The sequence below is a fragment of the Sus scrofa genome, chromosome 14 (genome assembly GCF_000003025.6).
Source record: "Sus scrofa isolate TJ Tabasco breed Duroc chromosome 14, Sscrofa11.1, whole genome shotgun sequence".
NCBI lineage: Eukaryota > Metazoa > Chordata > Mammalia > Artiodactyla > Suidae > Sus > Sus scrofa.
The window spans coordinates 37,495,153-37,521,046 of record NC_010456.5 but is presented as its reverse complement, the minus strand read 5'-3'; the positions used below and the strand labels follow the sequence as shown (position 1 = coordinate 37,521,046).

The window sequence follows — 25,894 nt, the reverse complement described above, 5'->3', positions numbered from 1 at the left end:
CTTGCCTGTGAAATGAACATTCTAGTAACCGGCAGGGGCCGCCCTCCAGAGTTGTCTGAAGACCTGGTGGAATGATGTTAAGTGTCCAGGAGGTTGAAGAAGGTGCTGGTTTGGAGGGAGACCCTTGGGATTAAATCGAGCTGCCTTTCCTGAGACGTAGTCTTCTCCTGTGTAAAATGGGGATGGTAGAAAGACCTCTCACTGTGTGGCGGTGGGCTGTAAACCATTGCCTGTGCTTGGCTGGGCCCAGTGCCTGGTGCCTCGTGAGCACGGGGCACATGGCGGCTCTAGGAGACAGAAGCCAGACTGCCATCCCGGACAGGGGGTAATATACGGCATCGAGCTCCGGCCGAGAATTGAATTCAACGTCAGCTGGAGAATTAGAACATTGTGATTAGAAACAAGAGGGAGAAGGGACAAAACAACCTGTCTTCAAGTGCATGATGACAGAGCACAGACTCTCCTGGCAGCCCCGGGGGGCTGGGGAAGGACAGGGCAGATCATATTAATAACAATAAATTATATCTGCGCTGTGATTTACGGCTCTGATGCGCTTCCCATTATGTACAGTGCCTTAGGAAGGCCAGACTCTCCTGATGGTCACGGCCCTCTCAGTGTCATTGCTGTTATGAGTGACTGTGGCGCGTTGCATGTTATAGTGATGTGATTTCTCCTAGTTTCCAAATTGGGGAGACTGAGGTTCAGAAGGAGCAAACAACTTGCCCAGGGCAAGAGTCGGATCGGGATTTAAATCCAGGTTTTGTCCTCTTGAGTCTTTTTCTGGCTGCTCCCTAGGAGTTCGACGGTCCCCCTTTCCATGCTGCCGTCCACCACTGGGGGGTTCTTGGTTCCCTTTCCCAGGCTGAACACTTCCGTGTGGTCTTCCTGTCAGCCAAGGGCAAAGGGGCCCAAAGATCCCTCTTGTTGGACCCTGAGGCTCTCCATCTGCCTAACCAATCAGCCCTCCTTCTCAACTTCTTATGGCGAGGAAAGACTCCCCTCCAGCAGCTGCCCATTGCAGGGCTGGCAGGGGTGACCCTGATGTGGCCTTGAACTCCCAAGTTCCCTCCTTGGCTGGCCTCATGTCTCTCTTTGAACCCAGCAGCAGTCTGCCTGGGTGTTCACCTATTCTCTCCCTCTCACCTCCTCTCCTTTTCTTCAGGAAACCGGCAGCCCTGTCTGCTCCAGACTGAGCTGATTTGGGGACCAGGTTCATTTAGCATTTGCAGAGCGAGCTATTTCAAGAATGTGCAGATTCAGTCCTGGAAATGGCCTAGGAGGAGACTGGGCTTGGCTTCTGAGCAGGAGAACAAATACCCGCCCCCCGCCCCCCTGCGCCCCCGCCTTGCACCCCATCCTGTGATTTCCTTTGTCTCAATCCAAAATCCCCCTTTACATGATCCTGGAGGCTTCTTAATAAAATAGAACTGTAACTTTATCTAAGACGAGTGCAGCACATGTAGAATGGATAAGGTGTAATTAATAACAGAAAATAATGTTTTCCCCCTCCTGACCTTTCACCCCCATATAAGCGTCTTAAGTTTTATGACAGCTGAGCACAAAATGAGTGTGCATGTGCATGCGTGTATGTGTGTGTGTGTGAGAGAGAGAGACAGGGAGAGAGCATATGCATGTGTGTAGGGTGCATGTTTCTGTGTGTGTGTCTGAGCTGAGCCTCTACGTGGGGCCAATGCGTCTGTCTGGTGAGTCTTCACCTAACCCTGGCTGGAACTGGTTTACGTTTCTGGGTAGACTGGCCTCTCTCTGAACCCAGGCACTGCCTGAAACTGATCTGATTTCTTGAAGTCAGGTTTTGGTCTTGATCTCAAAATACACTATCTATTTCTATGCAAAACTTTGGGCAATAAAGGAGCAAAAGAATAAAAAAATAAAGGAGTGAATGTGTGTGTACACATCCACACACACACACGCACACACACATATGCAAGCACCCAGAGTCTTTTGGATGATCTAGTGTATTTCAGAGTCCTAGTGGATTCCGGGGAGGGGTCTTGACAGTCGTGTCCATAGCAGCAGGCAGGAAACCAAGATGAACATTTCTTTGGTTTTGAAGCTGTAAATCCTTGGATATACAAGGGTCTCATGATGGAAAATGCTTTCTCAAGCAATTGCATTTTCCCGCCCTGCCATAGAGCATCATCTTTGCTGTGTGTCTGGGAAAGAACTAAAGAAGTGTGCTTGGCCCAGCTAGACAGGGGCTGGGGGAAGCAGGGGAAGATGTCAGGGGAGCCCCATCTCCAAGTCTCCAGTGGACTGTTGTCTGCAGCCAGAATGGAAGGGCCCTTGAACCGATCCTGTTTGTCTTAATGGTTCCACAACTATGTTCGTTTTGAGTAATACTATCTTGCTTTAAAGGTCACAGGGCTGGCCTGAGCTATTGGTTTCTTGTGATTCATGATGTTTGATGCTCAGCTTTTCGAGACATCCACAGCGCCAACCTCTGGGTTAATGGAAGCCACACCAGCCACGAAGCCAGTAGCTTTGAATCCTCTCCGGCTGGGGATGAGGAGGCGGGCTACCGAGCTGCCCCCTTTTGATCGGTGGCGCTGATGTGAACCAGAGGTCACGCACACGGGGGGCCGGTGTGTTAGTTCTACAGGACAGCGGCAACTGGACGCTCCATAGTCTTTCCCACCCCAGGCCTGGGGAGTTTCGTTTTCCATAGTTGCTTTTCTCTGGGCTGACTTTTCCAGGACCCCTAGGGCACCAGAGGGACATTGTTTGGGGGAGGGATCCAGAGACCTAAATCGTTTGAGAAGCCCCCTCTTCTACCCCTCTGGCCTCCCTTCTTCCATCCTCTGCTCATTCTGGCTCAGATAAACCAATTCCTGCTCCCTCAGTGTGCCCCAGCTCCCCGATGTTAGGTGACAGGCTGGATTTGGAGGGAGATCTCTTTCTCCCCGGGGGAGTCATCGGGTTGTTGAGTTCTTTTCCGGACATGCTTGAACTCTGGAGAGCCCCCAAACTGACAGCCACCTCAGCTAAATTGATCGTATATTATTCTGTCATGATGTCATTCCATCATCCTTCTGCAGAGGCTTTGGCCTGCCATATTTTTATGACTCTTCTTCCAAGAGGGGATCCACGGAGGGCGGGTCAGCATGATTTATCTTCAAGGAGAAGGGAAGGAGAATTCCTTATCTCTGGTATCAGAAGGTGGGATTTCCCTCTTATCACTCTGTCTTTTGCTTTGGGGTTGAAAATGCAGTACCAACTGGTCAGATTAAGCAATTCAGGGCGTTCTTTCAGCTTCCAGTTTCAGCAAGTTGACAATGACCAGAAACGGTGGGCTCGACTGTCTCCTAATTTTACATCCTGCTAGTTATTTAAAAATCACAGTACACCCGTCCTGGGGTTTGTTGCCAGGACCAGAAGATCTTGATGGGATTAACGTCTTTCCCGGGGGAGGTTCTGAGGCTTTGGCAAATGTAAGGAGAGAAGTAGCTCTTCAAAAACAAAACTTGAAAAATTAAACAAGTCATATATATTCATTATGGAAAAAAGTAGAAAAGGCAGATAAGGAAGAAAGAAATTACCTGTAATCCCACCACATGGGTCTAAGTATTCCTATTTCACCATCTATCTTTCCAGTCTTCTGTGGAGGGTAGATGCGTTTTAAATGACAGTAAGCTATTACTTATGCTGCTAATGAGAGTTTTTATTAGCAGACATTATAGATACCTATTGAAAAATAGTCAAATAATATGGAAAATAACAAAACCACCGACAACACAGAAAACTCAGATTGCAACCACTATTTACCTTCAGGCATCTATCTTTCTAGACACCTTCTCCGTATAGTTTGATGACCTGCTTTAAAAAAAACCCTTCACCACATAGAAGGACTTTTCTATGTCAATGCATTTGTCTCTCTACCATTATTTCTTTGTGGTGGAGTTGTGTTCCATTATAAGGATGTACCATGGTTTAGTGAAGACAGCCCAGGCAGCTGGGCAGTTAGATTATTTCCAATTGTTCACAAAAACCTCTTCTCAGGGATTAGTTGATGTGTTGCAAACACTTTATCGGATAGGATATGTGTCCCACCCATAGCCCATCAAACAAAGGTGCACCACTCCCACCAAAAACTCTGTATAACTGTTAAACAGAAATTCAAATCCCCTAAGAAGACGTTTAGTAGCAAAAAGCCTGACTAAACAGTAATTCAAACAAGGAGAAGTTTTTTTTTTTTTTTTCTCATATGAAGCATAGTCCAGAGGTGTTCTCTGCTGACGTTGATCCAGCTGCCCCATGAGGTCACTGATATCCTTTTTTTTTTTTTTTTTTTTTTTGCCTTTTTAGGGCTGCACCTGCAGCTTATGGAAGTTCCCAGGCTAGGGACTGAATCAGAGCTGTAGCTGCCAGCCTACACCACAGCCACAGCAACAACAGATCTGAGCTGCATCTGCAACCATCTCCGCAGCTCATAGCAACACCAGATCCTTAACCCACTGAGCGAGGCCGGGGTCGAACCAGCATCCTCATGGATAGCTGAGTCATGATGGGCACTCCCGATCCAGCTAGGTTTTTAAATTTATTATTACTATTATTATTATTATTATTTTTATCACTCCACTGTAGTTAGCGTTTGGCCTTTTCCCCTGTGCTTGTTGTCCTCATGTTCAAAAATGGCTGCCTCTGCTCCAAGCATCACATCTGCATGAAGACAGGAGGGAGAGGAGTTCCCTGATGGCCTAGTGGTTAAGAATCCAGCACTGTCACTGCTGTGGTGCAGGTTCAATCCCTGGCCCAAGAGGGAACTTCCACATGCTGAGGGCATGGCCAAAAAGACAGGAAGAGAAAGCGGTAGCACCAGAAGACTTTCCTCTTAAGCCTTTTTTCTTGATAAGGAATCAAAACTCTCCCCCAAATCTTCCCAACAGATCTCTGCTTACATTTTATTGCCCAAACCGTGCCACAGGGACTGCTTTAGCTACCAAGAGGGCAAGGAAGCAAATCTTTTCTTTTTTAGACCCTATGATAGGAGGCAGGAAGGGAAAGGATGTTGGGAATGGATATTGGATCAATTAACCAGGGGTTCACTAGGGCACCTAGAACATTTTCACCCGTGGTGAGGCCTGTTCTGGGGCATTGCCTCCACTTACCCATACTTGGCTGCATTGACTCTGACTTCTTGTATCTCACCTGAGTCCTATCATCTCTAATCCCTGCTTCCAGCTCTTCTCATTTTTGGCTGCCCCCTTGGTTAGGGAGACACATTTAGACTCCCCCATGCTGGCCATGGCTTTTTACTCAACCTTACCTCTGTGAGCAAGCTGTTCTTTGATCTGTAAAGTGCTGGGTTATTGGAAGGAATTGATCATGTGAGGATGGATTCAGGGCTGGGCTCTGCAGTACAGGGGCCAGGAATTCCTTCTCTGAATTCCCAGCCTCCAGCAGAGAACCTGGCATAATTCATGCTCATTAAACTCAAATAGAGGGAGGGCAGTGGGGCATCTTTTTAAACCCTAGTGACCTCACAAGTCTGATAGAAACAGCTGGCAAAAAAGGGCCTGAGGGAGGTTTTTTCCCCAAGGGGACATTTCTTCAGCGGCCTGTGCCTAACTCTTGATTTGTGATATTTTCCCCAAGAGGAGATATTCTGTGGTATCAAGATTCTGCATCTTTGGGAGTTCCCTGGTGGCAGAGTGGTTAAGGATTTGGCATTGTCACCATTGTTCCCTGGCCTAGGAACTTCCACATGCTGTGAGTACAGCCAGAAAAAAAAGAAAAGAAAAAGAAAAAGATGCTGCATCTTTGCAAACTCTGTTTTCGTGATTAGATATCATGGGTTACATTTGAACTGGACCATATTCCACTTTTCTCTTGGGAAGGCTTTTTTTTTTTTTTTTTTTTTCTCTGCAACCCCAAAGGTCATGAGATAGGTGAAATCTAACATTGTGTGGAGTGTCTATAACCAGGTTTGCTGTGAATCTGCAGCTTAAAGCCAGATCTAGATCCATTAGGATCATGTCATGATTTTGTTTACCAAAGTGAATCCATGGTCTAGACAGGATGGAAGTGGCTAGAGGTACCTATTCTCCCAGTGTTTGTCAAATAAAACTAGGAGGCAGGGGTGGGGGGTATGGTCATAAAGAAGAAAATATAAACAGGGTAAGAATTAGCATTCTTCGAGAGCCTATTCTGTGCCATGGCCCTGAGGGAGGACATTTGACACATACTAGCTAACTTAATCCTTGCATCCATCATTTGATATAGTGTTCTGGTTATTACAGTGTGTAACAAACCAACTTCACATTTAGCAGCTTAAAACAACTCCCAGATTCTGTCATCAGGAATTAGGCCAAGATTGAGAGGGAACAGCTTGTCTCTGCTCCATGAAGGCCCTACAGAGGGATCAGTTGGGAAGGCTCTATGACTGGTGGTGACTTGATGGCTGGAGGCTAGAATTATCTGAAGGCTCTTTTGCTTCCTCTGAAGGATGACTTGAAGATTCATATTGCCAATCAGAGCACCTCCGTGGGCCTCTCCGTGTGGCCTGAGCTTCCTCCCAACATGGCTGCCTCAGTAGAGAACACAGTGGCCCAGGGCTCTAAGGCCAAGTGTTCCAGCAGACACATTAGAAGCCATGTCATCTTTTGTGACCCATCTTATTTTTTTGTTTGTTTTGTTTTTGCTTTTTAGGGCCACACCCACGACCTATGTAGGTTCCCAGGCTAGGGGTCAAATCGGAGCTACAGTTGCTGGCCTACACCAGAGCCACAGCAACAACAGATCCGAGCCATGTCTGCAACCTACACCACAGCTCATGGCAGTGCCAGATCCTTAATCCACTGAGTGAGGCTAGTGATCGAAGCCACAGCCTCATGGTTCCTGGTCAGATTTGTTTCCACTGCTCCATGATGGGAACTCCTGTGACCCATCTTAAAAGAGTATGGCATTATTTCTGCCGTGGCCTATTGGTTGAAATAGTCACAGATTACCCAGATTCAAGGGGAAGGGTCATAGACTCATATTTGGACTCAATGGGTATCAAAGAATTTGGGGGTGGGTTTTAAAAGTGCTGGAGATATATATAATTAAATCCTATTTTACAGACAGAAAAGTGAAATCAGAAAAATTTGATGATCCATTCAAGATAACACAAAGCATGATGTAGGGCCAGAATTGAACCCAGCGCTAATGGAGTAGAGAACCAGCTGCGATGGAAGTTATGCCTTCATTGTATTGATAAGAAGAAATAAGGTCACTTCTGGTTAAGACATCCTTAACAGCTGGTTAAGTACAACCTAAGCTATTGACTGAGGGAGAAACTTACTCCTTGCTGGGAGGCTGCAGGCTATTGAACAAAATATACACGTGGTGAAATCAACTGGGTAAATGATATTGGCAAAATTGGGTGATTCCTCTCACAATGGGGTCACCCTGGTTTTGAGAGGTCAACCAGTTCAGCTCTTAGCCTTTTAGCAGACCTCTCGTAAACCTCAGTGGACTCAGGGGGTTAATCCTCAATCCAGGTTTTGAAGGTAACGACTAATATGTTTGATGTTTACCAGGGACCTTTATACACGGTGTCTCTCTGAGTTGAAGTAGCTCTTAGATCTCTTTTGCCTGCCTGGGATATATTCTCTATCCTGCCAGACAATAGATTACATGGACTGAATGCTTGCAATGCGTTTAGCACAGCATGGGCTGCTGCTTCTTCTCTTTCTTCTTCTTCTCCTCCTTCTTCTTTTTGGCAGCACCCACAGTGTGGGGGAGGTTCTTGGCCACAGATCGAACCTGGGCCACAGCAGTGACTGAGCCTCTGCAGTGACAATGCCAGATGCTTATCCCCCTGAGCCACAGGAGAACTCCCCGAAGGTCACCTAACTTAAAAGGGCACAGTGAAGATTCGGACTTGAGCCAGTGTGGTTACACCCTTATCCAGTACAATGGGTGTGTCCTCACTTAAAGAAGTTTGTTGGACTTCCTGTTGTGGCTCAGCAGGTTAAGAACCTGACATAGTGTTAGTGGGGATGTGGGTTCAATCCCTGGCCTCTCTCAGTGGGTTAAGGATCCGCATTGCCGTGAGCTGTGGTGTAGGCTGGCAGCTGTAGCTCTGATTCGACCCTAGCCAGGGAACTTCCATATGCTGTACCTGGGGCCCTAAAAAGCCAAAAAAAAAAAAAACCCCAAAAAACAAAAAACATGTCCTTTTGGCCAAGTTACTTTCCCAAAGTGAGCATCAGTTTCTTCACCTGTAATTTGGGAGTAATGATAGGATCTACCTTGGAGAGCATTTTGAGGATTCTTTGAGTGAAAAAAAAAAAAATAGTACCTAGCACTTAATAAATGACAAATGAGCTGTTACTTTTTCTTGCTACTTGAAAATAAAGAATACGTATTTTTTCTTTTTCTCTTCCTTTCTTTTTTAAAAAAATTATAGTTTATTTTTAAAAAATGGAGCTCTCTCATGGCATAGCGGGTTAAAGACCTGGTGTTGACACTGCAGTGGCTTGGGTCTCTGCTGTGGTGAGGGTCTGATCCCTGGCCCAGGAACTTGTACATGCCATGGGCACAGCATTATTTTTATATATCTTTTATATAGTAGATTTATAATGTGCTAATTTCTGTTGTACAGCAAAGTGGCCTCATTATACACTACATACATTCTTTTTAAAATATTTCTTTCTATTATGGCCTATCCCAGGAGAATGGATACATTTCTGTAGGACCTTGTTGTCTATCCATTTGAAATGTAATAGTTTGCACCTACTAACCCCAAACTCCCAGTCCATCCTTCTCTCTCTCTCTTCCCATTTTGGCAACCACAAGTCTGTTTTCCTTGTCCATGTGTCTGTTTCTATTTTGTAGCTAGGTTCATTTGTGCTGTATTTTAGATTCCACATATAAGTGATAGCATATGGAATTTGTCTGTCTCTTTCTGACTTAGTATGAGAATCTCTAGTTGCATCCATGTTGCTGCAAATGGCATTCTTTCTTTTTTATGGCCAAGTAATATTCCATTGTATATTACTGCAACTACTATGGAAAACATTACAGAGGCTCCTTAGAAGACTAAAAATAGTATTACCATATGGGAGTTCCCACCGTGGCTCAGCTATAATGAACCTCACTAGTATCTATGAGGATGTGGGTTTGATCCCTGGCCTCACTCAGTGGGTTAAGGATCTGGTGTTGCTGTGGTGTAGGTCGAAGATATGGCTTGAATCCCGTGTGGCTGTGGCTGTGGCTGTGGCCAGCAGCTGTAGCTTCAATTTGCACCCTAGCCTAGGAACTTTCATGTGCTGCAGGTGTGGCCCTAAAAAGCAAAAAAAAAAAAAAAAAGAATTACCATGTGATCCAGCAATTCTACTCCTGGACATACACCTGGACAAAACTATAATTCAAAAAAGACATGCCGGAGTTCCCATCGTGGTGCAGTGGTTAATGAATCTGACTAGGAACCATGATGTTGCGGGTTCAATGCCTGGCCTTGCTCAGTGGGTTAAGGATCTGGCATTGCCGTGAGCTATGGTGTGGGTCACAGATGTGGCTCGGATCCTGCATTGCTGTGGCTCTGGCGTAAGACGGTGGCTACAGCTCTGATTGGACCCCTGGCCTAAGAACCTCCATATGCCGCGGGAGCGGCCCCAGAAAAGGCAAAAAGACAAAAAAAAAAAAAAAAAAAAAAAAAAAAGAAAAGGAAAAGGAAAAAGACACGTGCCTCCTAATGTTTATAGCAGCACTATTCACAAAAGCCAAGAGTTGGAAACAACTTCGATGTCCACCAACAGATGGATAGATTAAGGAACATCTTTAATCTCTGCAACCTCAGTGCCTGGCATTTGGAGAATATTTGCTGAATGAATGTCTAATCCTGAAGTACTGTCTTCTACGTGCAAACAGTAGATACCTTAGCCTTCAAAGGTGTCACCGAAGGTCCTGAAGATCCACTTCCCAGCCTGTCTACAGGCTTGTGTGTCCTTGGAAAGTTTAGAGCCTAAAGGAAGCCTCAGGTGGTTTAATGTGCGGAAAATTCCATGGCTATGCTTCCTGGTCCAGATCACCTCTCCCTGCCTTCCCCAGCTGCAGCTCTGCAGACACCACAGAGACAAGAGAAGGGAAAAGTGAAAACAGTTCTGAACGCGACAGTGAATTCAGCTGGTGTATGGGGAAGTGCAATATTCCAAACACGATTAAAACCCAATCAGGGTCCGGAAAAATGCATTAATGTCCCTCAGTCACAGAGCAGAGCACATGTGGCGTAGGCATCTCTCTGGGGGCCACTTCTTCAAGGGTTGTCATGATGGCAACGAAGGTCTCCTCTGCAGTGGAACCACTGGCTATTCTGCCCAAGCCTGAACCTCGGAGACCATAATGGCTGGCCTAGGAGGATGCCCAGGGCCACCTCTCTTTGCCTGTGTTTTTAACTCTAGGTATATGTGATTGCCGAAGAGGAGAGATCAGCTGAGTTTACATGAATGGTCACTTATTTTCAGGAAAGAATGGAGTGGTTCACTCATTCAATCAACAAACATTTCATTTGGGGGCAGCTTCTATGAGTCTGGCACTGGGCTACTTCAGGGGTTCTCAGCTGGAGGCAATGTCCCCATAGGACATTGGGCAATATGTAAATACTCCTTTGGTGGTTATAATATGTGGTGCATCTCATTTACAGAGGCTGGAGATGCTGCAAAACATCTTGAAATGGTCAAGACAGCTTCTGCCACGAGGAATTACCCAGTTCGAAATAGCAATAGTGATGAGCTTGAGAAACCCAGTTGCGGTCCAAGGGACAGATAGCTGAGGTCTCTGCCTGGGCTAGGTTTCTTTCTTTTTTTTTTTCCTTTTTTTGCTTTTTAGGGATGCATTTGCTGCACACGGAAGTTCCCAAGCTAGGGGTTGAATTGGCTACAGCTGCTGGTCTACACCACAGCCACAGCCACAGCCTCTCGAGATCTGAGCCACATCTATGAAGTATATCACAACTCACGGCAACCCCCGATCCTTAATCCACTGAGCGAGGCTAGGTTTCGAACCTGCATCCTCATGGATCCTAGTCGGGTTCATTAACCTCTGATCCATGAAAGGAACTCCCTGGGCTAGATTTCCTTGAACACAGTCATCTTGATTATTTCTATAAGCAGCTGACTTGGAGATGGGTCCCTTTAAGAAAAACCTTGGTCTTCCCCCCGTCCCAGCATGGGCCTGCTGGTGAGTTGTGTCTGTGGTGTGTGTGTGTGTGTGTGTCCAGAGCCGTGGGGGCGTATATGTTTGGACTTGTTCGGTTGTCTGTTTATGTCTGTGAACATCCGTGGGGCTCTGTTCCTAAGGACGGACTTTTCTGTCATTTCCTTCCCCTGCTTGTCGAAGAAGCATGAGTGGCCGGTTAAGACCTTCTAAGGTTGAATTTGTCACCAGGCAAGATGAAGACATCGTTGAGGATGACCCTTCTGTATTTCCCCGTCTCCGCCCCAACCCCTCACTACTCTCCCTGACCCTACCTTGGCCATAGAACTTGAGGTCAGTAATCCCGCCTCTGAGTCAAAGCTTTGAACTTGGAGTTTAGTTTAGGCTAACTCTGCTGTGCTGTGGTGAGTATGCAGGAAGCTTTAAAAATGGTGTTTCTGAGGAATCAAAGAACAGCCACAGGAGTGATTGATGTAGACTGGGCTTTTTAACTTCATCCCTGTTGGCATTCTGAGCCAGATGATGCAGTGCTGTAGGGGGCCGTCCTGTGCACTGAAGGCTGTTGGGCAGCATCTCTGACTAGCTGTACCCCAGTGCTGAGAACCACAAATGTCTCCAGACACAGCCCAAAGTCCCCTGGAGGCATAAGATCGCTCTCAGTTGAAAACCATTGATCTACAAACACTCAGAACAGAGACGAATCTCACACACTTCATTTTGAACCAAAGGAGCCAGATACTAAAGTGTGATACTGTGGAATTGCATTTATAAGAACAAAGAATGAGACCAGGCAGAGCTAAACATCGTATTGGTTGCCCTTTGGGGAGTTGGGGACAGACAGAGATTGGAAAGGAGCACGACTGAGGACTTTTGGGGACATCTGTGTTTTTTTTTTCAGTCTGGATGCTGGGAAGACTTATGATATATGTGCCTTTCTCTATGTATTTTACACCTGAATCAAAAGTTGCGTGTGTGTTGAGGGGGAGATTTCCATTAAATGAACGTATTTGGAGAAGCAGAGAAGACTGTCTTAAAAAAAATATCCAAAAGGGACAGGTTTCATCTCCTGCCCAAACCCTGTGGTGGACAGTTTATGAGCAGCTTTGTTTAAATGATTCTTATAGAATTTCTCCAGCTCTTTCTACAGCTGCAGGAATAATAATTCTATGAGGCAATGCTCTGATTGAGAGAACACGTTTTCAGCCTCTACAGACACACACACACACACACACACCCACACACACACCCCAAAACAGAGATGTCACTGGGCTTGTGTTGCATCGAATTTCCTGCCTTTGTGTTCTTCAAGAAGCCCTATGGAGGAGAGTGCGCTGCCAAGCAACATGTGAAATGAACCAATAGGCTGAGTGGAGACTTTGGAAAACAAATGACCCTTTTAATCTGCAGGAGGGAGGAAAAAAGACCATTGACATCAGCAGCAATCAAGCTCCCCTCTTTTCACCTATTTAGAGGTCTTGTGCATCGTTCCTAAGTCCTTGTCACCCACTCCCACCCCATCTCAGTCCAGAGGACCCCCTCCCGCCATTATTCTCCTTTTGGCATTTCAGGTCTTAAGGAACAGCCTTGGGGATGCCCCAAACAAAAGCTAAAGGCATTCTCCATTTACTCTAACACTCCCCTTTCAGGGAACCCTGAGGAAGTTTCTGGAAACAAACAGGCCACAGATGTATCTGAGAGACCCTCAGTCTTCCTCTCAAAGACCTCCTTGGGCATCCCTGTTTGGGAAAAGCTGTGTGGACGCTGGCTGCAGCCTCCCCAGCTGGTCAGCATTTATAAAGTGGGGCACATCTGTTCCTGACTGTGAGCATGCAGAAGGGGAGGGGGTCGGGAGAGAGAAGAAACCCCAAACACTAGGACTGATCCCACTTAGTGCCAAGAGAAAATTGCTTCTAAGTTGGAGTCAAGGAGAAGTGCTTCATCAAAATGCCCCTTCCCCACCCCCGCCCCTCCTGCTTCCCACCCCTTTGCCTCTTTCTTTCTTTTGAAAAGTCTCCAGGTTCTAGCCAGTCTCGAGATTTATGATGTGTTTCGCTTTTCCAACACCGTAAGATCGTATTTGGGTGATAAAGAGCTGAGAGGTCTGCAGATAGCCTGTTGGTTGGAAAAGAGGGTACGATGTATAATGAATGCCGTATATTTCATGGTTAGAGATGCCCCCACGTGTGGGGTGACCCATAGGAGCCAAGGAAAGATAAAGCGACAAGCTCAGCGTACCCCCCTCCCCTCGCATGCACAAAGAAGCATCACATGCTTACAACACATGCCCAAGACCCACGGGGTGTGTGCAAGCATGTTCATATGTGACATATAAAACCGGACACAAACGGAGCCCCACGTCCATTGTCAGGCCAGGGTCAGGATACATACCCCGCCCCATCGCTGCTTGCACCTCCCTGTGGCCTCACCTAAAAGCTTCAACCAGCGGGTTCTTCTCCCTTTGGTTTCCCTTGCAGTGCAAGTGTCTTCCAAACACGCAGCCCTAGATCCCACAAAACACACCCCATCCCGCTTTCTTCTTCAGACCTCCAGGCCCCGTAACAAAGCAGAAACCCTCAGAACCAGCATCTCCCTGGCCGGGTTCAAAGCCTGGCCGAAGACCGTTTGGACACCACCAATTTTGCCTTCACAGCTGCTGCAGTCAACTTTCCGAGGGCCACTTGGCATCCCAAGCGTGTTCCTGGAGACCCTAGGAGACAGAAGGAAAAGACAGATGACTGTGATGGATAAGGCCCTTGACAGCCAGGGCAGAGAACTGGGGTGGGGGTGGGGGTTCTTGGAGAGCCGAAATAAAAACTGGTCCTCAGTCTTCCACCCTTTTCTCCAGGATCTAATTACAGATGTCTTGACATTCCTCCTGCATAGAGTTTCCTTAAAAGATTTGCCAAGAAGAAACATTTGGAAACTGTGTTTTAGGTATAATCCGGCCTGGGAGTCACTTTTGCTTGCTTTGTCGTTAGATGACAGAGCGCTTAATTACAGCGAGCGGGATGTGCACCGCATTCGGAAAACTAGATTATTGACCCACATAAATACAGCCCACGCTGACAATAGCCTTTTGGCAAAACGTGCGTCTCAGATCTCACATTAATTACTGCACAAATATACTTATTGTGGGTACCGAGTTTATGTGACCGAGTCCTCTTGACACATGTTCACAATAAAAACACATTTTTTCCCCCTTCCCCTGACCCTGAGGGGGGGAAAAAAAGATGAACATTTTTCAAGATGCTGTTTTAATGGCATGAAAACTGTCTGCTGAGTGTTCGCTCTTTTGTTCTTTTTCTTTTCTCCTTTTATTAAAAAGCCTTTTAAACCAAGCATTCCTGGCTTGTAATTCCTTTCTTTGCTTTCGCTTTTATGCCGAAGGGGAGACAGATTAGATTAGATTAAAGACCAAGAGACACCTCGTGAAATACATTCCATCTCGAGGCAATTTGGTCGATAGTCAATTTGTATGTGCGTATGTGCATGTGTGCTTGTGTGTGCTTGTGTGTTTCTTCTTGAGGCCAACTGATGGTCTTTTTACAAATCAGGGTTCTGTTTCTAGGAATGCATTTGTTCCTTTAGCTTTTTCCCCTTCAGAAGTCTGCAGCCTTTGATGGTGGCCTGACTTTTAGGGGTCTGCAGCCTGTTGTGGGGGGAGCATTGTAAATCTTCTTAACCCTTCCCTTTAACTTCTCACAATTTCTCAAAGCTTTTCCCAAAGCAGCGGCAGTTTTGTCACCAAAAGCAGATGAAGGAGACAGTCTGTTTCAAAGAGCCTCTGCCACCCCATCAGGCCCCCAGGTTTGCCTGATGATGTCACAGTGGTAACCAAGGCAACACACTGTGACATCACAATCAAAAGGCCACTGACCTTGGCCTGGAATTCAAAGGAAAAGCTGCCCATAAACTTCTAAAGCAGGCAGAAGATAAATATCCTTAGTCATAAAAGAACAAACGAAGTTCGGGGTCGGGGGAAGCTGGCAAAAAAAAAAAAAAAAAAAAAAAAAAGAAAAAAGCAGGACTTTTTTTTTTTTTAATTTATTTATTTAGAAATACAGTAAAATGCTCTGCCAAGTTTTCCAGGAAGTGCCAGTGGCTAGTCTGATGATGTGAACTAGACTTTAAAACAGAAAGAGGAAAAATGAATGTGCTGAAGAAGGATCATTTACAATATTAGAAATAATCAGGTGAAGCATCCCCCAAACCATAATCCATAAAATGAATCAGAGCAGAGTAAAGCAAGAAGCAAACATCCCTTTCTGAGTGCCAGGGGGAATTAGCTGCCAGGAGGAAGGGGGAAACATGGGAAAGGGATTTATCAAAAAGGGCAAGTCCTCAAAGCAATGGGTCGCCTGGGCTGGATCCTGGAACAGAAAAATGAGGGAAATCTGAATAAAATCTGGAGTTCAGTTAATTCTAATGCCCAGGTGTCGATTTCTTCATTTTTAAGGAACATCCCATGGAAAGGCAAAAGGCTACCATTAGGGGAAACTGGGTGAAGAGTAAACAGGGATTTAAAAAAAATTTTGTATTGAAGTATGGTTGATTTACAGGTTTGTGATAATTTCTGCTGTACAACAGAGTAATTCAGTCATACATATACACACAGCCAATTCTTTTCAGATTCTTTTCCCATGTAGATTATCACCAAATATTGAGAGTTCCCTGTGCTAGGTCCCTGTTGACCAGTGATTCCATATACCACAGTGTGCATGTGCCGATACCAACCCCCCCCATTCATCCCTCCCTGCCACCTGTCCCCCTTGGTAACCAACCACAAGTTTTAAACAGGGATTCTTGTACCATCTTTGCAACTTGTCTGTCAATCTAAAATTGTTGCAAAATAGAAACTTCCCTTTTTTGGAAAAGGAGAAAGTGGGGCATTGTGTGTTACTAATGTGTCTTGGAAAGTCTTTCTTTTTTTGGTTTGGAAATTCTGTGCATCCCTAGAGGGTTTGCAGGCCATGTACCCAGGTGCTGCATTTCCATGGTTGTGAGGAGCATGTGGCATGCAGGTAGATGGCTAGACTCATAGGAAAGAGATAAAAGCTGGAGTTGCCTCTGAACAACTTTAAAAAAGAAAAGAGAGTCCACTGGGCCATCCTTAGTTATTCTTGTCTTCAGAGACTTCCATGGGTCACCTGGTCTAATTTAACAAGTATACTTCTTTCTCCAGACATCCTGAGGGTATGCTGACTACACAGCTTGAGAAGCTGATCTCCAGAGGCCAAGAGGGGTAGGAGAGCAGCACTGAACTGAGAGAGGAGAGCTTGTGTCCCTGCTTTCACATGAACTTGCATGTGGTTTTGGGAAACCAGTTTTCTCTCTATCCCATTCGCCTTCCCTTCTAAAAGGGGACATAGGATGACAGATCACATGTGTTTAGATTACATGTCGGTGCTGTCTTGAATTGATTGGTAGCGACTGGCTGGGGTCAGGGTTCAGTAAGGAGTGTTATGATCCCTTAGTAATGTCTGCCATGGGTGTGGCAGAGAACAGTAGAGGCATGTTTGCCATTCCAGGTCCCTGCACACTTGGGCTTAGCTTTTTTGGTGCCTGCTATACCAGATAGACTTTTGTGCCTCCACCAACATCTGTGTGGGATAGTAGACAGAACACAGTCCCTGGAGTCAGCCATTGGTGGCTTCTAATCCTGGTTTTCCTTCTGCACTGAAGGTCATATGGCCCATGACAATGAACAAATATGAACCACAAGTGTGCCAACCCTGTGTTTAGCCCCTGCCATCTGGAGGTGATAGACAAGTTAACAGGCAATAAAAATGCACTGTGCTAAGTGCTATGATGACAGGAAGAGTGTTCTCAGGGTACCTGAGTAGGAAAACCGACTCACACCTGAGGGGCAGGCAAAGAAGACTTCCTGGAGGAAGTGGTATCTAAGCTGAATTCTTTTTTTTTTTTTTAAGGGCCACATCTGTAGCATATGGAGGTTCCCAGGCTAGGGGTTGAATTGGAGCTACAGTTGCTGGCCTATACCACAGCCACAGCCCCACAGGATCCAAGCCTCCTCTGCAACCTACACCACAGCTCATGGCAATGCTGGATCCTTAACCCACTGAGTGAGGCCAGGGATTGAATCTTCAATCTCACGGTTTCTAGTCAGATTCGTTTCCTAAGCTGAATTCTGAAGCATGAGTAGGTATTACTCTGGGGAAGGGAGCAATGGGAGATGAGGATGGTATTTAGATGGGCTCAGATAGTGTGAGGGATTTAGAATTTACTCTGAGGATAATTGGGAGCCACTGAAGAATTTTATTCAAGGGAATTTCATTAGCCAAAATCCCCCTCCCTGTTGTGGCTCAGTGGGTTAAGAATCCGATATAGTGTCCAGGAAGATGCAAGTTCGATCCCTGGCCTCGCTCAGTGGGTTAAGAATCTGGTTTTCCGTGAGCTGCAAGTAGGTCACCCGTGCGGCTAGGACCTGATGTGGCTGTGGCTGTGGCTGTGGCCTAGGCTGGTAGCTGCAGCTCCAATTCAACCTCTGGGAACTTCCATACACCATACCTTTGGTCCTAAAAAGCAAAGCAAAACAGAACAAAAACAAACAAGAAGCTAACCTTAAAACATGTCTTTCTGTTTATGGAGATAGATAAGAAATGATGAGGGCTTGCACTAGAAAATGGAGCAGAGGAAAGCAGACCACTGAGAGATGTTCAGGGGTTGACTGAATGTGGGGGCCTCCAGCTAACCCTTCATTTGTTTTGTTTTCTGGCCATTCTTGAGGCATGTGGAAATTCCCAGTCCAGGGGTTGAACCCATGCCACAGCAGTGACCTGAGTTACCCTAATAATGCCGGATCCTTAAACTTGCTGCACCAGAGGGGAACTCCTGGTTTCCTCATTTGAATAAAGTCATTTTCCTCTAGAGTTATTGTGAGGTTTAAATGATATACGTGTGCAATGCTTAGCGTGGTTCCTGGTATACTGTAGGTACACCATAAATGCTAACCATACCCATTACTTCCCAAGACTTGCATGGTATATGGTTTTCACAAAATAAAATGTACTCATTTCAAGGGTACAGTTCAATGAGTTTTGATAAACATTCACGTGGGTATGGCCACCAGTACAATCAAGATATAGATCATTCTTCCTCTCTTCCAAAGTGCCCTCCTTCCCCTTCCTGGTCACCTGCCCACCTCCACCCATATGCTCTGGTCCTGGGTGACCACTGATCTGCTTTCTGTCACCATAGATGAACTTGATCATTTCTAGAGTTTTATATTAATGGAATCATCCAGCATGGCCTCTGTTTTGTCTGGCTTCTTTTGCTCAGGATCGTGTTTTCCAGATTCATTTGTGTTGTTGCATGGATCAATGGTTGGTGCCTTTTCTTTGATAAGTAGCATTCCATTACATGCGTGTACTGCCTGTGGATGGACAGTCAGGTTATTTCTAGTTTTTGGCTATTGTGAGTAATACTGATATGAACTGTCAAGTGTAAGTCTTTCTGTGGACGTATGAGTCTGAGAGTTAAATTGCTGTCATGTATGGTAAGTACATGTTAAACTTTTTAACCTAATGTAAACAATATAAGATTAAAACTAAATATAGGAACTAAAACTATATAACTTTTATTTTTTATTTATTTATTTATTTTGCTATTTCTTGGGCCGCTCCCGCGGCATATGGAGGTTCCCAAGCTAGGGGTTGAATCGGAGCTGTAGCTACCGGCCTACGCCAGAGCCACAGCAACACAGGATCCGAGCCGCGTCTGTGACCTACACCACAGCTCACGGCAACGCCAGATCCTTAACCCACTGAGCAAGGGCAGGGACCGAACCCGCAACCTCATGGTTCCGGATTCGTTAACCACTGCGCCACGACGGGAACTCCTATATAACTTTTAGAAGAGAGAACACTAGGAAATCTTTGTGACCTTGGGATAGGCACAAATTTCTTAGAACACAAAAAGCATAAACCATAAAATAAAAATAAATGATAAATTGGACTTTATCAAGACATAAAATGTCTTCTCTTTGAAAGACCCTATTGAGGAGTTCCCATTGTGGCTCAGCAAATTAAGAACCCGACTAGTATCCATGAGGATGTAGGTTCAACCCCTGGCCTCTCTCAGTGGGTTAAGGATCCAGTGTTGCCATGAGCTGTGATGTAGTTTGCAGATATGGCTTGGATCTGGCATTGCTGTGGCTGTGGTGTAGGCTGGCAGGTGTAGCTCCGATTCGATCTCTAGCCTGGGATTTTTCATAGCCATGAGTGCGCTCCCTCCCCCCGCCCCCAAAAAAGAAGGACCCTGTTGAGGAAATGAAAAGGCAAGCCATAATCTGAGAAAAAATTATCTGTAAATCATTTATCTGACAGAGAACATATATCCAGACTATTAAAAGAAGTCCTATGACTTACTAACAAAAAGACAAATGACCCAATTTAAAAATGAGCAGGGAGTTTTCTGGTGGTCTAGTGGTTAGGACTTGGTGCTTTCACAACTATATCCTGGGTTCAATCCCTAATCTGGGAACTGAGATCCACATCAAGCCACAGCATTCCATGGCTAAAATAAAGAATAAATAAAATAGATTAAAAGATGGGTGAAAGAAGGAAATATTTGAGCAGTCAAAAAGCTCATAAAAAATACTCAACACCACTAGTCATCAGGAAAATAAAAATGAAAGCAGTAATGAGATATTACTCTACATCCAACACGATGGCTAAAATTAAAAAGACTGACCATGCCAAGTGTTGGCAAAGATGTGGAGCAACTGGAATGCCCAAGGGGAATGCAGAATGGTACAGCCACTTTGGATGAGTTTGACAGATTCTTTTTTTTTTTTTTTTTTTTGTCTTTTTGCCATTTCTTGGGCCGCTCCCACGGCATATGGGATGTTCCCAGGCTAGGGGTCCAGTCGGAGCTGTAGCCGCCGGCCTACGCCAGAGCCACAGCAAGGCGGGATGCGAGCCGTGTCTGCAACCTACACCACAGCTCACGACAACGCTGGATCCTTAACCCACTGAGCAAGGGCAGGGATCGAACCCGCAACCTCATGGTTCCTAGTCAGATTCGTTAACCACTGCGCCACGATGGGAACTCCGAGTTTGACAGATTCTTAAAATAGCCTTTTTTTTTTTTTTTTTTTTTCTGGCGAAAGCATGGAAAAAGTTCTTAAAAATCCTCCAGTGCCTTCCCATGCCTCTAAAATAACATCCAAACTCTGTTTCGTGATCTACATAGCCTACAGTGATCTGGCTCCTGCCATCTTCCAACCTCAATTTGCTTTCTTCTCCCTGAAATTCACTCCCTTTCTGCCATATTGTCCTTTCTTCTGACCTTGAAGCATAGCAAACTTCTTTGCTGTTCCCTCTGCTTTCATACGGTGGTCTCACTGATCAAGTCTCTCCTCAAATGTTGTTCCTTCGGGAAGACATTTGCTTTGCATTAAAAACATCTCCTACCACTTCTTATCCTTTTACCTTCATTTATTTACCTCTGAAAATCTCTCTCTTTTGTCTTTCATATGCACCTTCGGCATATGGAGGTTCCCAGGCTAGAGGTCCAATTGGAGCTGTTGCCATCGGCCTACGCCAGAGCCACAGCAACGCCAGATCTGAATTGCATCTGTGAGCTACACCACAGGTCACGGCAAAGCCGGATCCGTAACCCACTGAACAAGGCCAGGGATCGAACCTGCAACCTCATGGTTTCTAGTCGGATTCATTTCTGCTACACTGCACCACGACGGGAACTCCACCCCTGAAAATCTCATATGTACTTGCTGTCTATTTACCCCCGCTATTCCCACTCTTCCAATCAGAAAGAAAACTACAAGATGGCAGAGATCTTGCTTCTCTAGGCAACGCTGTATCCTGCGACAGAGTTCCTAACACAGGGAGCTCCTGTTGTGGTGCAGCAGAAGTGAATATGACTAGTGTCCTTGAGGATTCAAGTTCAATCCCTGGCTTTGCTCAGTGGGTTAAAGATCCTGCATTGCTGTGAGCTGTGGTGTAGGTTGCAGACGTGGCTTGGATCTGGTGTTGCTGTGGCTGTAGCTGCAGCTCCAATTTGTTTTTTGTTTTGTTTTGTTTTGCTTTTTAGGGCTGCACCTGCGGCATATGGAAGTTCCCAGGCTAGGGGTCGAATTGGAGCTGTAGCTGCTGGCCTATGCCACAGACACAGAAACACAGGGTCTGAGCGGCATCTCCGACTTACACCACAGCTCACGGTGATGCCAGATCCTTAACCCACTGAGCAAGGCCAAGGATCAAATCTGCGTCCTCATGGATGCTAGTCAGATTTGTTAAGCACTCACTGAGCCACGACGGGAACTCCTGCAGCTCCAATTTGACCCTGAGTCTTGGAACTTCCGTATGTTGTAGGTGAGGCCCTAAAAAGCAAAAAACAAAAACAATAAAAAAACAACAAAAAATAAAAAAAAAACAAAGTTCCTAACACAGTAGGACCTTCATAAAGGTTAAACTCCTAAGTGTCTCCCACAGGGACAAAGACAGTGCCACATGGCAGTACTGGGGTGTGAATCAGCTCTGTCTGGCTCTAAAGGCTTGGGTCTACCTACCCCTTCTCAAAGCTCAGTCAAGATGGGGCCAGATTCCTGGAGGACAAGACTCAGATTCCAACCTCAGGATCTGGAATCTCAAGCTAGCCATGGAGGGAGAATTACAGGCATGAAAAAGGCCAAGGTGAGCTCCCAGAATGGGAGGAGCCTGAGGGAAAGCCTGGGGTTTGATGCCTTGGGGCCCACAGGAGCCGGGCTGTGACTTCGTTTGCCCCTCCTCCCTGGGAGTCCGCAAGAGAAACAGGAAAAGTTGTTGAAGCCCTCACTTATTTTCCATACATAGAGAGAAATGTCTTAAGGAGGATTCAGGACTCGGATGGGGTTGAGCATGTGTAGGATGCTGCTTCCGGTTGAGTTGCAGTTGTTAGGGTTTTTTTTTTTTTTTTTTTTTTTTTTTTTTTTTTTTTGTCTTTTTAGGGCAGCACCCGCAGCATATGGAGATTCCTAGGCTAGGGGTCGAATTGGAGCTGCAGCTGCCAGCCCACACCACAACCACAGCAACGCCAGAGCTGTGTCTTCGACCTATACTACAGCTCATGGCAACGCCGGATTGTTAACCCACTGAGCGAGGCCAGGGATTGAACCCGTGTCCTCATGGATACTAGTCAGGTTTGGTAACCACTGAGCCATGACGGGAACTCTCGTTGTCAGGATTTGAGTAAGTGTTAGGGTCTGTCTATCCCACAGAGGGGGACCCTGAGGCCTGAGAGTGCAGGTGGAGAGGGACAGACAAGCCTGGGTTGGGCCTCAGGGTTGGTTGGGCAGAATTTCACCGGATCTTGGTACCATCTTTTCCACTTTCGTCAAAGTGTGAAGGCAGAAAAGCAGGCAATGTTGAAGTGGTTGAGAGCTTGGGGTCAGCCAGACCAAATTTCTTTTTTCTTTGGCTGTGCCCTTGGCAGGTGGAACTTCCCTCCTGGGCCAGGGATCAAACCTGAGTCACAGCAGTGACAATGCTGGATCTTTAACCACTAGGCCATCAGGGAATTCCCAGACCAAATTTCAGATTTGACTCAGCCACTTGGTAGTTGTGAACTTGGGTGAAGACTTTTCCCCCTCTGAGCCTTACTTTGCTCATCTGTGAAATGGGGAGGAAGATACCAACAGCTATGTATCAATTTCATAAATTCCTGAGGAAATAACGTATTGCATGGCTCAGGATCTAGCACATAGCAAGTGCTTAATAAATGGGGCCAATTATGATTATGAAGACTGTGGTCATACCTTCTAGAACTCTAGTGAGGTTAGCAGAGGACTCAGGATTGGAAGAGAACGAAAATGATGGGAGATACCAACTATCTGTTGGTAGCCTGGGAGTCTCTGGAAATCCAAATTCAACACTCAAAGCAAAGACGTCCCCCACCTGGAGGCTCCATTCCCCTGAGCATTGTTCGGTCCCAGGTAATCTATTTTTTGGATGTAGAGAGAACAGTTAAATAGTCATCAAGAGAGCATTGAAAATTAAAGGCCTTTGTGTGTTTAGCATCAGGAACTTGTTTCCATTTCATAAGTGAGACTCTGTGCCAGTAGCTGAACTTCTCAGTGGATCAAATCAGTCAAAATTGGAAGGCTTAGGAGTTTCCGTCGTGGCTCAGTGGAAACGAATATGACTGGTATCTATGAGGACGCAGGTTTGATCCCTGGCCTCGCCCAGTGGGTTAAAGATCTGGCATTGCCATGAGCTGAGGTGTAGGTCACAGAGGCAGCTCAGATCTGGCATTGCTGTGGCTGTGGCGTAGACCAGCGGCTACAGCTCTGATTCAACCCCTGGCCTGGGCACCTCCATATGCCGCATGTGCAGACCTAAAAAGACAAAAACAAGAACATTAAAAAAAAAAAAAAAAAGGGTGGGGGGAATGGTTTAGCTCTCCCACAGGATTGTGAGGACAATGACATGAAGAGGGTTGGAGAAAAGCATCTGGCCTGGAGGTGGCTCTCGAGAGGTCATGGAGCAGAGGATGCATGTGAGCTGCCCCATGCCCTAGACTGTGCTTTCTGTTTGCCTGAGCAGTTGGAGTTGCTGAAGCTGCCCACTTGGCTCTGGAAGACTGAGAGTCCCACTTGCCTAAAGCGCTCTGGACATGCCCAAACTTGCAGGTGCCATTTTGAATTCAAGAGGCCCTTGACTTAAGGGTGTGAGTTCAGGGAAAGTGCTTTTGTGCAACTTGTAACCCTATCTAGACCCATGCAGATTTCCTTCCCAGCCCAGGGAGGGGAACAGGAATCCTCTAAAGACCTCACCCACCCTTTATCTCATCGGCTCGTCACAATAGTTTGGGAGATAGGCCAGGGAGATACTCATGTGCCCAAGATCCAGGGAGAGATCAGCTGTTGACTTCAAAGCGATGCCTTCTGGCTGCAGGGATGGAGGGTGAGTGATTACAACAACCTTGCAAGCGGCGAGGCCCCCTGGCCCACAGGACTGACAGTCTTGGGCTTTCATTCAAATGAGCAATTGATCAGAGATGGTGATGGTTTTTTTTTTTTTTTTTTTTTTTTTTTTTTTGTCTTCATGCAAGTGGAACAAGGAAAGGGCATCATTAAAGTTAAGTTCCAACGGGGTACCACAGGCCCTGTGAGGTAGGGCTAATTGAGACCCATTTGACAGATGAGGAAACAGAGGCTTAAGGCAGTGAAATATCTTGCCCCAGGGCCACCTAGCTGTTAAGATAAGAAAGCAGGAATTGGTCCTTTTCTCTTCTACCTGACACTTCCTCCTTCCACTCTTATTCCAGTCTGTCTTGTATTTAGCACCTGCTATGTGGTTATATGGGGCGGAGGGCACCCAAGACCTCTCTGACCTCCTGTTTACATCACCTTACTCTTGTCCTCTGGATTCCAGCCATCCCACCTTCTCTCCCTTCTTTGGGAAAAAAACCCTGCTCTCTCCTCTCCTTGCTGCTTTTGCTTGGGAGACCCCTTCCTACCCCCTCCCTGATTATCTTTCAGATTTGCACATGCAAGGAAGTCCTTCCTGACCCCAAGAGAAACTCAGATTCTTACTCCCGACCCCATTACATGCCTTGTCCTTTTGCATCATGGAACCTTGGCGCCTCTTGGAAATATACTTGTGGGATTCTTTCATTAAGGTCTGTGGACCATGCCAGACTTTAAGCCCCATGAATGTAGAGAGCTCATCTGTCTTGTCCATGGCTAGTTCCAAACTCAAGAAGACCCCAGCCAAGGGAAAGAATCAAGGACCACACAGGTGAGGAGGAAGACAGAAGACCCAGAAAGGTTGATTGCTTCCAAGATGCCCCCCAAAGAGCCCTTTTCATGCCTCCTGTCCCAGCTACTCTCTGATTCCAGGCAAAGGTGAAGGGCCAGACATTCTCCAGGGCTCCCAGGACGAAGCCAATATGTATTTTGAATGCCATGTGTTTATGTTTTCCCCTTTGAAGACTGCCTGGGAAAGGCTAACAGTCATGGAAGTAACAAACACTTTGCTTTCTCTTCTCTTGCCAAAAGCAATCTTTAATCACCCCACCAAGTAATGGGCTCAGAATAGCATAATGGAAACAAAGTACTTAAAATACTTTCTTGGGTGGATAAACACAGCCGAGGGGAAAAAAAATCTTACAGGCCCAGCCCCATCCTTTTTACCGTACACACGGACTTGGAAGGAAGGAAGAGAAAAAAATCCCTCCTAAACAAACAGGTAATTGTAAATAACGAGAGAACATGCATATTTTTTCGCAGTAGCATGGTGGAAGCTCCATCCTGAGGATAACTGTTTGCTGGATTCCCTCCTCTCCTTTTCTTAAAACCTGTCTCAAAAGACAAAAAAGTAGGTCTGACATAACCAGCCAGCGGGAGGGGATTTTCAAAGAGATTTTGAGCAGCATCTTTCTCAAATCACTTTAGATGTTGGGGGAGGGGGGAGACAAAGATGTGGCGAGGGGGGAGGAGATGGGTGGAGATCTCCATGAAACTGAATGTTTTACTTGTGTTCAGAGGAGGAAATGTGCCGATGCCCACTTGGGCAAAAGCCAAAGCCGGAAGGAAAGTGGCAAATCTCTGGGTTATGGAATCCAGGATGCAGACTCTTAGAGGAATGCTGAGTTTGGTACTAGAGAAAAAGAGATTGCACGCTCCGAAGACAGACTCTTGAAATGGCCACCTCCTCCAAGCAGCCCTTCTGCATTTCTGAAGCAGATTGGAATTCATCTCTCTCTACCACGGGAT

The 25,894-nt window shown here is 46.1% G+C and overlaps 1 long non-coding RNA gene across 1 annotated transcript in view; it reads left to right on the top strand.

Moving 5' to 3' along the window:
• LOC110256791 overlaps positions 1-15,094 on the top strand; it is a 30,395-nt gene extending 15,301 nt beyond the window's left edge. The window contains exon 3 of the long non-coding RNA XR_002338787.1: positions 13,700-15,094. This is a non-coding gene — a long non-coding RNA (uncharacterized LOC110256791). The remainder of the gene's footprint in view (positions 1-13,699) is intronic.